This window comes from Dendrobates tinctorius, unplaced genomic scaffold (assembly GCF_039654945.1).
Source record: "Dendrobates tinctorius isolate UK_male_01 unplaced genomic scaffold, ASM3965494v1 ptg000071l, whole genome shotgun sequence".
In the NCBI taxonomy this organism is placed as follows: Eukaryota; Metazoa; Chordata; class Amphibia; order Anura; family Dendrobatidae; genus Dendrobates; species Dendrobates tinctorius.
In genome coordinates, this window is record NW_027361739.1 from 2173358 (window position 1) to 2185888 (window position 12531).

Genomic DNA, 12531 nt, shown 5'->3' on the forward strand with positions numbered 1-12531 from the left:
TTACATAGAGATGATATGTCAAAGAAAGGAGGGTAAGGTACACGTGCTCAAAGCAATCAGACTAGTTCTCTTGGTCAACATCTCATCACAAAATTTAGTCCTCATAACCTGTAAGGCATCCATTTCCTCCTTAAACTTCTTTTGGGAATAGACCATTACATAATGCTGCGGCAGAGATCTTGGTAGTTTACAAAAAATAGCGTAAAATACAACAGAAATGGACCCCAGGCCTAGATTGGAGTATCATGCGTCTCTTATGCTTTCGCATGGCAGGTGAAAGATGTACCAGTCTTGATGAACTGGGGCCACAGATCTTTTTAAAACCACATGAGCCATAAAAACTTTTTCTAAATAAAAAAAAAATAAATAAATAAAATAAAGAAATGAAAAAAACAAAACAAAACAATTTGTAGAATTTTTGTAAAAAGTGGGATTTTGACCGCTTTGTAAGATCCTTCCATACCCAGTACATGGCTTATAGCAGAATATATTATTGCGGGTTGATGAATGGGTAAATGTTAATTCAAGGGGGCGAAATCTTTAAAATGACAGACATGAGAGTATAATCGAGTGGGTTCAACGCTGGTTTAAAGGACGCGTCAATTCATAACTGCATAAAAACAATTCTGCGACCGCTAATAAACTATCATTATCGGGCCGTATATAATGTGGCCGACATGCAGCTACAGAAACTCAGACATTAGAGTCCACAGAACGCTTCAGTGCCTCATTTGTGCCCCGTGCCAGTAAGATGTGACAGGCTCCGTGTGTGAGAGGACGCACAGAGTGGCAGAATTCACATTGTCAGAGGTGTGATAATAGGGGACGGGCGAGTCTAGCTGCAGCGAGCGCGGGGCTCTGAGGTTCCAGTGCCAAGCGGAGAGCGGATCGGAAGAGGAGGGGGGTCTTCATTACAAATCGCAGCCTGTTGCTATGGAAAAGGTCATAGAAGGACAACGGCGTCTTCCAGGGAGAGTTGGCAATGAGTCCAATATTATCCAGCAGAGTACTGACTCACCCCCAGCGCCATTCTGCAGTAATAGCTGGATCTTCACAGCCCATCGGATGCTCGGGTGTCTCTGAGCCGTAATCGAGGCGAGACATGACAGCCGCCTCTGCCAGGCCCTCACACAGCCCGGTGTTTCCTAGCTCCGCTTCGCCGACCCTATCAAATGGGATGAATGGAGGATGATTGAGACATTTTCCTCGGTGCAATTTAATGAGGCTTGTCACGCATCATGTACAGGACATGGGCCATGTCATCCTGTCATCTGTAAAGCGCGCGGCCTGGAACGTGGTGGACACATCGACAGGGTCTTAGCGACACTTGTTACTAAGAAGGCCAAGTGTATAAACCACAGTATAAAACCGCAAATCTCAACAGTATATGGACACAAAAAAAACAGCTTGCGATTTCAGTACCTTATAGACTGCCGTAACACAATCAAGACCAGAACCTTGCAGTATTACAAGGAGCCCAACAACTTATATTAAAGGGAACCTGGCACCAAGAAAATGCTGTCAAGTCTGTCAACAGCATTTCATTGAACAGATTGATATATAGGTTTGTGGCAAAAACAATTCGGTATGACATTCCATTAAATCTTTGCTCATTTTGTGCAGAGTAGTCCGGTGGGCGGTCCTAGTCAATGGATGACACCACCCACTGGACTCCTAATCTTAAAATGAGCATAGAGTTAAATGTATGTTTATCCTGAATCTTTTCCCACAAATCAATATGCATCTCCTGCTCCTATACATTGGATAGTATGATTGTGACAATCTCCCTTTAAGATATAGACGAGATGTGATTTTTTTTAACCCTATTTACTGGAATTCCGCAGATCATGAAATGCTTACCCGGGGTCCATACAAGTCAATGGAACTTTAACCATTCTGTTAAAGCTTGTTCAGCAGAAGAAATTGAAGAACAGAACAAGTACGTGTTTTCGAAACTGAGCGAGGGGTGCACAGTAATGCGACAGGTCAGTGCATTCAATGAGACAGAAAATTCAGAGGTGCAGCACTGTCCACACAACAGGAGGCTTTATGTACCTTAAACTAGGAGAATGAATCAGTTCTTTGGAAAACAGTCCAGAAGCAAACATTATAATTACGTCCAATTGTGGCCCCACCGTAGTTCATGACCTCATGGTTATGTATCATAATGATACATCGAATTTTATCATCCAGACAAGGTAGAAATGTCAGATGATCAATCTGTACGCCATGTGGATATAGATGAAATAGAGCAGCGGTGGGTTCAGTCACGACGAGGCCTAACCAGGTAATATTAGAGAAAAGATTAAAGTTTAATTCCTCTTAAACCCGAGCGCTCAGGATTGAGAGCAGCTAAATGGGTTTTTCTACCATAAATACTGACGACATATGAATTACATGATCCATAGGGGGCAACTCGTGGTACAGGAGCGGCTCTAAGACAAGGAAAAAAATATAAACCAGTTGTGACATTTTACCAAATCATGTAGCCTATATGATCTAGGAATCAATGGAAGTTTGGGTAATCGGCCCCCCTTTGAGTTTTTAAGCTGTTAAGCTGTAAAAACCCCTATAATCACAGTTGTCCCACACCAAGAGGTAACACAAAGCTCAGATATATAAAGCAGTAGGAGAGGTTATACCAAGTCACCCCCAGTGGCATCTGGCTTCATCTCAACATGTACCAGAGTTGGCTTGGAATGATGTCTCCTGGTCAATGCGGGGTAAGTCAAGTCAGGAACCGTGTGGGACTGCATGACTTCATCGAAATGGCACCGCCCAGATGACTCATAAGGGGGTTATGATCCAGCACATGCACTAAGGGATTGGAACTCCCATTTTCTACACAATGCTCAGTTTTTAAGAGGACGTGATGAGAAATCTATGGGAAAGATGAACAACAATACAGAAGAGGGTGGGAAAATAAAGTCAACAGTTCCCTTAAAACTAAAGGAATTATTTAGCTGCATGGAACAGAGTTCACACCATTTAGAATTTCCATGACTGGAAAAATAAGGACTCAACAGGGTTTTGGAGTCAAATATAGTTTTCACTTAATCTTGGTTAATTGCCATTTTGATAGTTAGGAAATTAAATTTGCTGGTCAGAACTTTGTTCCCGCCAAGACAGCTATATAGCAGCCTATAGGCAAAGATTTACGGACTGCTGTTGGCACAGGGAATGGTTCAGGCATGTACTATAGGTCTGGTTATTATTGTGTTTCTCTGATTATATTTGTTAATTAAACAGACTACTATTGGAGATGGGGTCTTTAGAGACTTATATTAGATATTAGAGTTTATATTTCAAATTCCACTGGCATTCTGTGTGGGGTGGGACTATGTTGGTATAATCATTATATAACCTGTTTCTTTTTATTACTTTACTTACGTTTGTATATAACTATACCTGTGGTCATCATGTCGATACCACTTCCTAGCGGTTGTGCGCATGCGCTGCATGTCCCCGCGTCTCTCTTCATGGGGGCGGTGCCCCACAAGCATTTGTGACGTCAGCGCTTTTCTGAGCGCGCGTCCGATGCCGGGCGCCCCCCTCCATGTTAGAGGACTGGCTGGGTGTCATGGCGCATGCGCCGATATAGCCGCTTGCGATTGGTCCACGCATATCACATGGTCAGACATGTGACGGGTGTTATGGTTATAAAAGGTCCTTTGCCAGTATTAGCAGCATCTCCTTGAGTAAGCGCTAGTTGTAGAGCGCGAAACGTGCGTTGGAGATTTCTTGCACAACCAGGGGTAGTAGGCACCATCAGGTGAGCGTTCTCGGAAATTTCTTTGCCACTATGACATAACTCTGTACTGTTGAATCCTCACTACTGTGTTCCTCTTTGTTATATGATACCCGCCGTGGGAACTTCTCACTATTTCTATCATGACTTTGGCCATGATGGAATCCTATATAGGTAGTAATATTTAACTTGCACCACATAAAGGCGGTTCTAGTAGAGGCAACTCATGATGATGGTGTTCTTTATTACTCCTTTTTATCTCCCCTCCTGGCTTTTTGGTGTCATATTCTATATGTAACTATACCATGATTATTGTTTGTTTCTTTATAAATTATTTACTATAATAAACTTTTCATATTTTTATATTAAAAAAACTTGTTGGATTCAGTCATTCCGCTTCTTTCTCTCGTATATATATATATACTCATGGAATGGAACCATTGATTATGGCAGACCATACATATAGGTCTCTGCCATTCATTGTTTGTAAGGTACTGGGCTATTTGGTTTTATTATTATGTACTATAGTAGGTCCGTAAGATATGTGCATGGCCTCTTACGCATTTAGTTGGCGGCTACCTAATCTGGTGGATCGGGAGCTCAGGATGTATAAAATCACCCTATAGGTGGGGGACTAACCGTTCAAGACATTTATTGCATATTCTGTGGTTATATCAAATATCTGAGATGGGAACCCCCACTGAATGCAGAAAATCTGTAATTTTTGGACTTTTGGTAAATCAATATTGTTAATATTGCATTTGTTGGAGTCAAAAACACTAATTACAGCTGGGAATAATTAAGTAATTGCCAAGACCAGTGATCTTTTGAACTTAACGCTTATGTATCAGGTGCACTGTCCGGCCGTAGGGCCAAGAAGCTTGCAGTCTAGACTCTTCAGAGGTTAACATACATGGCTTTGCTTGTCCACAAAGCAACTGCAGTCTGCAGCTCCTATTATACTAATCTCTGCCCACTCACTTCTTTTACTGCATCAATAATTCCACCTACATCTCAGCTCCAGTCTTCTCTATACATCCACCCACCCCCCTACCCTAATACACAAGCCTACATCTCTGGCCCTGACCTACATCGAGTCACCCCCGAAGGCAAGCAGCCAGAAATGCTGGTGTAAAGTGGATTGACAAAGAAGGAGCTGTATGTGGAGTAGCGCTCGCAAGAGAGACGTTTGTAACGTAGATCAATCTCTACACGCAGCTTTCAAGAGGTTTGATGTCTCTATTGTTTAAAGACGCAATCTACATTATAAGGATTCATATTGGCTATACATGGGCTGCATGCATCCGCCGCGTTTCTTGGAGCTTGAGTGGCACAGAATGAATTGTCATCAGTCACTGTGCCTAAACAATGGGTGGCTTTATTGCTACTAATGAATTGTCTACTGCTCAAAGTGCGACCAATCTCATGGAGCAAGATCGATCAACCAACGTACAAATCATAAGGGATATACAGATGTGTGTATTATATACATGTACACATCCTGGAAACATTCAAGTCAACCTCACGGTGGATCATATGCATAGCTAAACACTCACTGAAAACCCCCAGATGGTAGGTGGACACCAAGATGCACATTCTGCTATGTCAAGATGCAGCAGGTGAAGCAGCAGAACGCAAGCCTCAATGTTCCCGAGATGACGGAATCTGTATTCGCTGGAAAGCTACTGAATTTACAGATAATGGCAAAGGAGGGAGCTTGCTAGGTAATGAGGGGGTGGATGTCAACGGAGAAAAGCTGTAATGCAATTTGAAACACAAATTGAATATTTTAGAAAGGCCTACATCTCAAGATCTGTAAATTTGTGTTAGGTGGTCTCTAGTTTTAGCAAAAAAACAAACATGTTGGACCAAATGAAATGAGACTAAAGAATAGTCCACTGGTAAAACTCAAGAACCAACACTTGTTTTATCCGACCAGTGACCAACAGTCATAGAAGTCAGCCGTGGTTGATATTTACAGCCAAAAGATGAAAGATCTTTCACCCATGAACGATCTATGGTTGTTAAAATTTCCCCCAAATTGTTCCCCTCCAGATGTCATTAAACATGAGGCACCAGATTGGATCTACTGTAAAGGGAAACCTGGACTAAAAGGCGTCTAGCTGCATTGACCTACCAGAGGATTTTTCACTCCTTCAATGGTTGTTCAACCATCAAACGACAATGCGTCCAATGGCACCAAAAGAAGGATGATCTTAAAGAAAGATATAGTTTGGTAGATGAAACTTCTCCACAATTTCAAACATGTCAGACCTCATGTAAAATGATCACAGTCTGTGAACAATTAGCAAAAACAGTCTTTCAAGGTTAAATGTCATCTTCTCAATAAGATTGTCACTTTTCAACTGTATTCTCGTGTATGGACGCATCTACAGCCCCACAATGGCTCCCATATTTGTACAGAAGCACCCCAAAAAATGAAAAAGGGCATCTTTTTACGACATATGAGCATGGCCGATACTGACTAATAGAAGAGACCTGTCGAAATGTTGTTCTGCCATTTTTCTTATTAAGTGCTGTAGTTGAAAAAGGGCCAAAAGACCAAACCGTACCACAGATTACAAAAGATTGCCCGATTGTTTCGTCCTTTCAGGGCTACACCATCTAAGATATCAATGTTCAAAGACCAACCATGAACAACCATTTGGAAAACATCCATCGTAAAGGGTTGTTTATAAACCTGCCGACACTAGACGACTGACAATCAGCTACTTGTTTGCGGATGGTTGGTCATTTTAAGGGGTTATCTACTATTTATACAATCCCTTTACAATTGCAGTTTTCGTCATTCTAAAACAACAATCAGCTATACTCTGCACTGCCCCTGTAATAGATTGCTTCCTCAGTATATGCAGCCATTGATCTCGGCAGCACCGTTCCTGTTTACCCAGGATAATGTGCTGCCGAGGACAATGATCTTTTGAGCAAAACAAAAAGAAAAATTCTCCCAACAAAACACCGTCAGGTGATCGACAGCCTGGACAAACTACATGAATATTGTAAAACGATCATTCATGGGAACATGCTTTCACGATAATCGTACAATGTAAATGGACCTTTAAACCAACTTATATTATTTACACTATGTGGTAATAAAGAAAATCGTCAGAAAAAATTAGATTATTATTTTTATCTTATCTGTTAATTTCCGCTTTAATACATATTGTTCACACCAGTGACCGAGTCCTGAGAAAATAGGGGTTTAGTCATGTAACCTGTGAACGTGCCTCCACTAATGAGAATTTTCACTACACAGTAAATACATGTATGTAGATCATCATTATGAAATATGTGACCTGAGGAACAGCATGAAGATCCCAACTATAATAACCAAAACAAGGTCCCATAAATCTCCATCTCATTCATGTTCAAGCCTAAGGCAAGATACATAGTTAATGACGGTCAACGACAAACCGATGCAGGTCAGGAATACACAATAATGCAGCAGATGTAGAAGAAGACATTATATTAAGTGAGACCTAAGAAGTATCACCTTGAATAAGAATTAAGGATAATTTACCTCCTATTTACGTCCCCAGTTCCTGGCTTACTCCTAATAAATGAATATAAATGGTCTGGCCTGATCTGTGTCACCGGCTGGATAGATACACACCACATGACCTTTAATCCAGCGCTGAGTATCTTGTATCTCACAGTGATCAATGAACCACTTTTACAAACATTCAGCAAGTGTTTATGGGCCAAGATCAATCCGACCGCATCTTACGAGCACTGTAAAAGCCTGAACTGGTTACTGGAAACGAGAGCTGCTTTGTATGTGATCTGGAGGATTTTCTTACATTAAAGACACAGGTACAAAGGAAAACAGGTGGGGAAAAATACTGTAGCACTGCCCACCACAGTCAGCTAGGCCTAAATGACATGTAGTGTTGCTCTGCCCACCACAGTCAGCTAGGCCTAAATGACATGTAGTGTCGTTCTGCCCACTGCAGTAAACTAGGCCTAAATGACATGTAGTGCAGAACTTCCCACCACAATCAGCTAGGCCTAAGTGACATGTAGTGCCACTCTGCCCACTGCAATCAGCTAGGCCTAAGTGACATGTAGTGCCACTCTGCCCACTGCAGTCAGCTAGGCCTAAGTGACATGTAGTGTCGCTCTGCCCACTGCAGTCAACTAGGCCTAAGTGACATGTAGTGTCGCTCTGCCCACTGCAGTAAACTAGGCCTAAGTGACATGTAGTGCAGAACTTCCCACCGCAATCAGCTAGGCCTAAGTGACATGTAGTGCTGCTCTGCCCACTGCAATCAGCTAGGCCTAAGTGACATGTAGTGCGACTCTGCCCACTGCAATCAGCTAGGCCTAAGTGACATGTAGTGCCACTCTGCCCACTGCAATCAGCTAGGCCTAAGTGACATGTAGTGCCGCTCTGCCCACTGCAATCAGCTAGGCCTAAGTGACATGTAGTGCCGCTCTGCCCACTGCAGTCAGCTAGGCCTAAGTGACATGTAGTGCCGCTCTGCCCACTGCAGTCAGCCAGGCCTAAGTGACATATAGTGCTGCTCTGCCAACTGCAGTCAGCTAGGCCTAAGTGACATGTAGTGCCGCTCTCCCCACTGCAGTCAGCCAGGCCTAAGTGACATGTAGTGCTGCACTGCCCACTGCAGTCAGCCAGGACTAAGTGACATGTAGTGCTGCTCTGCCCACTGCAGTCAGCTAGGCCTAAGTGACATGTAGTGCTGCTCTGCCCACCGCAATCATCTAGGCCTAAACGACATGTAGTGCTGCTCGGCCTACTGCAGTCAGCTAGGCCTAAGTGACATGTAGTGCTGCTCTGCCTACTGCAGTCAGCTAGGCCTAAGCGATATGTAGTGCCACTCTGCCCACCACAATCATCTAGGCCTAAACGACATGTAATGCAGAACTGCTCTTGGCAGTCAGCTAGGCCTAAGTGACTCGTAGAGGAGCGCTACTTTTAGCATTCAGCGAGACCTAAGTGACATGTAGTGCAGCACAGTCCAGAAAGTAAAATCGTGCACTAGTGTTCTACAGAAATGCAACATTTCATAATAAGATTAATTTCTTTACACACAAGGAACAAGGTGTATATGTCTGGACAGCATTGCCAAGATGCCAATAAACCTTACACCCTTTATTTTCCATCCGTTTACAATGGCATCCGTAGGACTAACATACACTCACAGACCAATATTAATATAGAATTGCTCCCTACAACGTTGCGTTGGATATGGTTTTCCGTGGATCTATGGCCTCGTGTGTTACCGACCAGTGTGTGCCTCGGGTACATGAGCATATTCTCCCATAGAAGCATGGCACACCTGGATAGCATGGTGAGTTATGGAATGAGCCATGAAATTGAAGGGATATAATGGTAAAGAATGGCAGATTTCCATTGTCACCGCACAATGCAGACCTGTAATACGACCGTGCGCACGAGGCGCCAGCTGCAGGATTTGACTTGGCATCACCTGTTGGTCACAAGTGGTACTGCAGAATGGACTAAAGACCCTATATGAATGAGACTTCCGTAACAATACCAACAATCCAAGGGGAAGCCATGAGCTATTGGAATTAATGAAGTAAAGAGAAAGCTGGTTGTTCTAGTGCATAAAGGCGATGGAAAGCAGCGTCCAGAACCACCAATACAGGGATTATTTCTAGAGCCTTCTAGATAACAATGGAAGAACATTCCAGGCCAGCGTCGGATCATCGAGACGGACTGCAACCACAATGGACATCCTCCAAAGCACCACACAAATACCAATTCAATATATAAAAGCAAATGATATATGCATGCCCCAATGTCGGCTTATCACATTATCTGTACTTGCCATCGTTCAGCTGAAATGGATTGTAAGGGAGCGCAGCACGCACTTCAATACCTCACTGGTGAATTACTGCCGGAGAGGAACATCAAATCATCCATCACTATATAAAATGTAATTTCAGCCTCAAGACCATCAGTTACGGCGCATTAAGGAGCGCGGTGTCAGGAAAGGAGCACAGCGGCTAATTGTGCGAGTATATAGGATTGTATACCTATGTAAACAAAAAAAAGAAATATGTGAGGCATCACAGAGGCACTTGGTGCCTCATCAATCTGATTGACGAATGCCTCCCAATAATGAGGGGACAGGTTACACCCCTGTAGGTAGATGGCCACACCAATGCCATGCGCCATATAAGAAAACAATGTAAAGCAAAAACAGTGACAGCCATTTTCTTCCTTAACGTGAAGAGCGCATACTGTATATACCTTTATGGCTGTGCTGATTGACGGCAGCATGATTTTTATCGTAACTGCAGATTAAACATTCCATCTGAAACTGGTCAGGGGTCAGAGGTCAATAAAATGGCTGCCTCCAGAAGAGAGCAGCATAGCACACAGAAAAGGGGTCAAAGAAACGGTCCAGTTCCGGCAATGAAAAAAAAGATAATACTATGCCATCTGTTAAAGAAAAACATACTTAACCTCCATCACTTTGGCCCAGTAAATCTTTAAGGATTAGAAAATGGCTGCGGGGCCTTCCAAACAAGCCGAGGGTAGACGGATGTGCTTCTAGAAAACCTGGGGTAGGCATGCAGTAATGCAGTAATAATGCAGGCATTTTTTTTTTCAATGAGGCGGCAGTATGACAAGACAGAATATATAGCAATAGCAAATAATTTCTATGTAAATCAGTAGCGGCCTTAACATGTAGGTGGCACCAACATCCCGGTCAAGGTACTATCACTTGTACAGGTCCAGTGCCACCTGGTCACAGAAGGGCCAAGTGGTGGACGGACTCCGGCGTGCCTCACAACGGTGCATTGGGGTCCGCCAGAGCATGGAGTCATTAAGAAGCAGCTCGGAGTTTTACGTTGGCCTCCAATAAGCCTTGTGCTAACATCTGACCATCTCATGAATAAGTCACCAAATTTCTATAGCCATGATGACTATCGCAGCTCGAGAATAAGGTACGAAAAACCACGACTTGGGACAACTCATGCGTGAAATGGCAAGACATCCATCATCTCCCCGATCACATGTGGTTCTCCCACCCCACCATGACCTAGAGAAATTACTTACACAGACAGTGGCTACAGCAATCTTGGAAAATCCCAAGCTACAGGATAGCATCACTTGCTCCGTCCTGCCACTTTGGAAGACGCGGCAGTGGCGCCTGTCCTTTCTATGCACCCGTACGCACACATATAGGTTGTCACCGGTCCAGCTGTGTCCTGACCTCCCACGGGTCAATCCTGTCTCCAGCAGAGCAGGCACTGATGCTCGATCTGCAGACACATCCGTACCTTCTCCTCCACGATATGACAAGCTAGCACTCCTCTTCCTCCAGCGAGGCTGCAGAGGGCATCAAAATTTGTATTACTGTCCCCCCCCCCAGTCCTCCTTCCTCCCCTCCTCCTAGGGCAGCACACAGGAGGGGAGTGGGATGGTGCAGAACAAGCACGGAGGGAGAGAGAGATGCAAAAGGCGGCGTAGGGATGCAGTTCGGTCCTGAGCTAATGAATGGTGCAGTGCTCTTGTTGTCATGGAAACGCAAAGAGGAAAAAATCAGCGCCATATAAGGAGCGGTGACATGGATTCTGGGAACAAATTAGAATATATAAAATAAAAAAGGAGAAAAAAAACGGAAAAAAAAAAAAAAAGAAGAAGGCTGCCGATGTACGCTCCGTGAATGTCGGATGGAAATTTTAATTTACTGACTGCAGAACGGTGAAGCTGAGGGTAGCGAGCGCACATCCCAGCATGGCTGAGCGTGCTAGCAAGGCCCTGCCGCGATCAGAAGGGAGCGATAGCACCAAAGGAGGGGGGGATTTCTGCGACAGGTGGTCCGCTGACAGCAAGAAGCAGCCTGTCCACGCCACCGTCATAATGAAGCTGAAGGAATTTTAACCTCTTCCTAACCAAGTAGCAACTCCTTTGGATCACATTTTTTTTTTCGTTTAAGGGATTAAATGAAATAATTTCTCTGCACGGTCAGATCTTCCTTGTGGGCATAGTATAAAGAGACTCGTCACAGTGGATCTACACCACGAGGCGCGCTCAGGCAATCAGACCCTCTTAGAAGGACATTCATTGGATTAGGCAGCCAGATCCATGTAATCAAGTTTCCATGGAGGAAGAAAAATAGTCCATTATGCCAAGATCAGCCCTCCAATGTCTAATGCACTGGTAGCATGTAACGAGGGCAGTAATACCAACTGATAATGATGGAAGCCCAAGTGATGTCATGTGGAGGCTCGTCTGCAATGAGATCCTACATGGAGGCCGGAGAGGCCTCCCGGAGAGTAACTGTATGAACACAGCATTGCTTAATACACGGGATTCATTCTACTCCAGATAAAAAGCAGTCAGAGAGTATTGTATGTGACTGGGAGAGCAGACATCACATAGGATGCACCGCTCTCCTCTAAAACACTGAGCCAGTACCACAAAGCTGCCCTAAAATGTCAACCGAGGAGCGCCCATTCTTTACAGCAGGACGCAGCATTATGACAAATTTACAGTCCTTCCCTAGTGGATCTTTCACATTATAAACTGCACATATTACTTAAAAAAAAAGAGCTCTTAGACCTGACTCTAATGTCCTTATTGTGAAAATCCTAGTCAGAAAGGATGAAAGATTAACTCAATCTCCATTCACTTAGTTTGATTAACCACTCCTCAGTGTCCCTCCTCTCTGCTGCTATTGAAAACTCACACTGCTCAGTACAAGCTGCAGCTGTCAGGTTGCATGAGGCCAAGTACACTCGGACTTATAAATTAGAAAATAACA

General features: G+C 43.8%; 1 protein-coding gene across 6 annotated transcripts in view; it reads right to left on the bottom strand.

Moving 5' to 3' along the window:
• The window catches only part of TANC2 (tetratricopeptide repeat, ankyrin repeat and coiled-coil containing 2), a 621767-nt gene that overhangs the window by 117578 nt on the left and 491658 nt on the right, over positions 1-12531 (bottom strand). Inside the window, exon 1 of one of the 6 annotated variants that reach the window (XM_073582324.1) lies at positions 10821-11372. The exons of the other annotated variants lie outside the window; for them this stretch is intronic. The gene's annotated coding sequence lies outside the window, so the exon portion shown is untranslated. Of the gene's footprint in view, positions 1-10820; positions 11373-12531 lie in introns of those variants that run through there. 6 annotated transcript variants of the gene reach the window in all.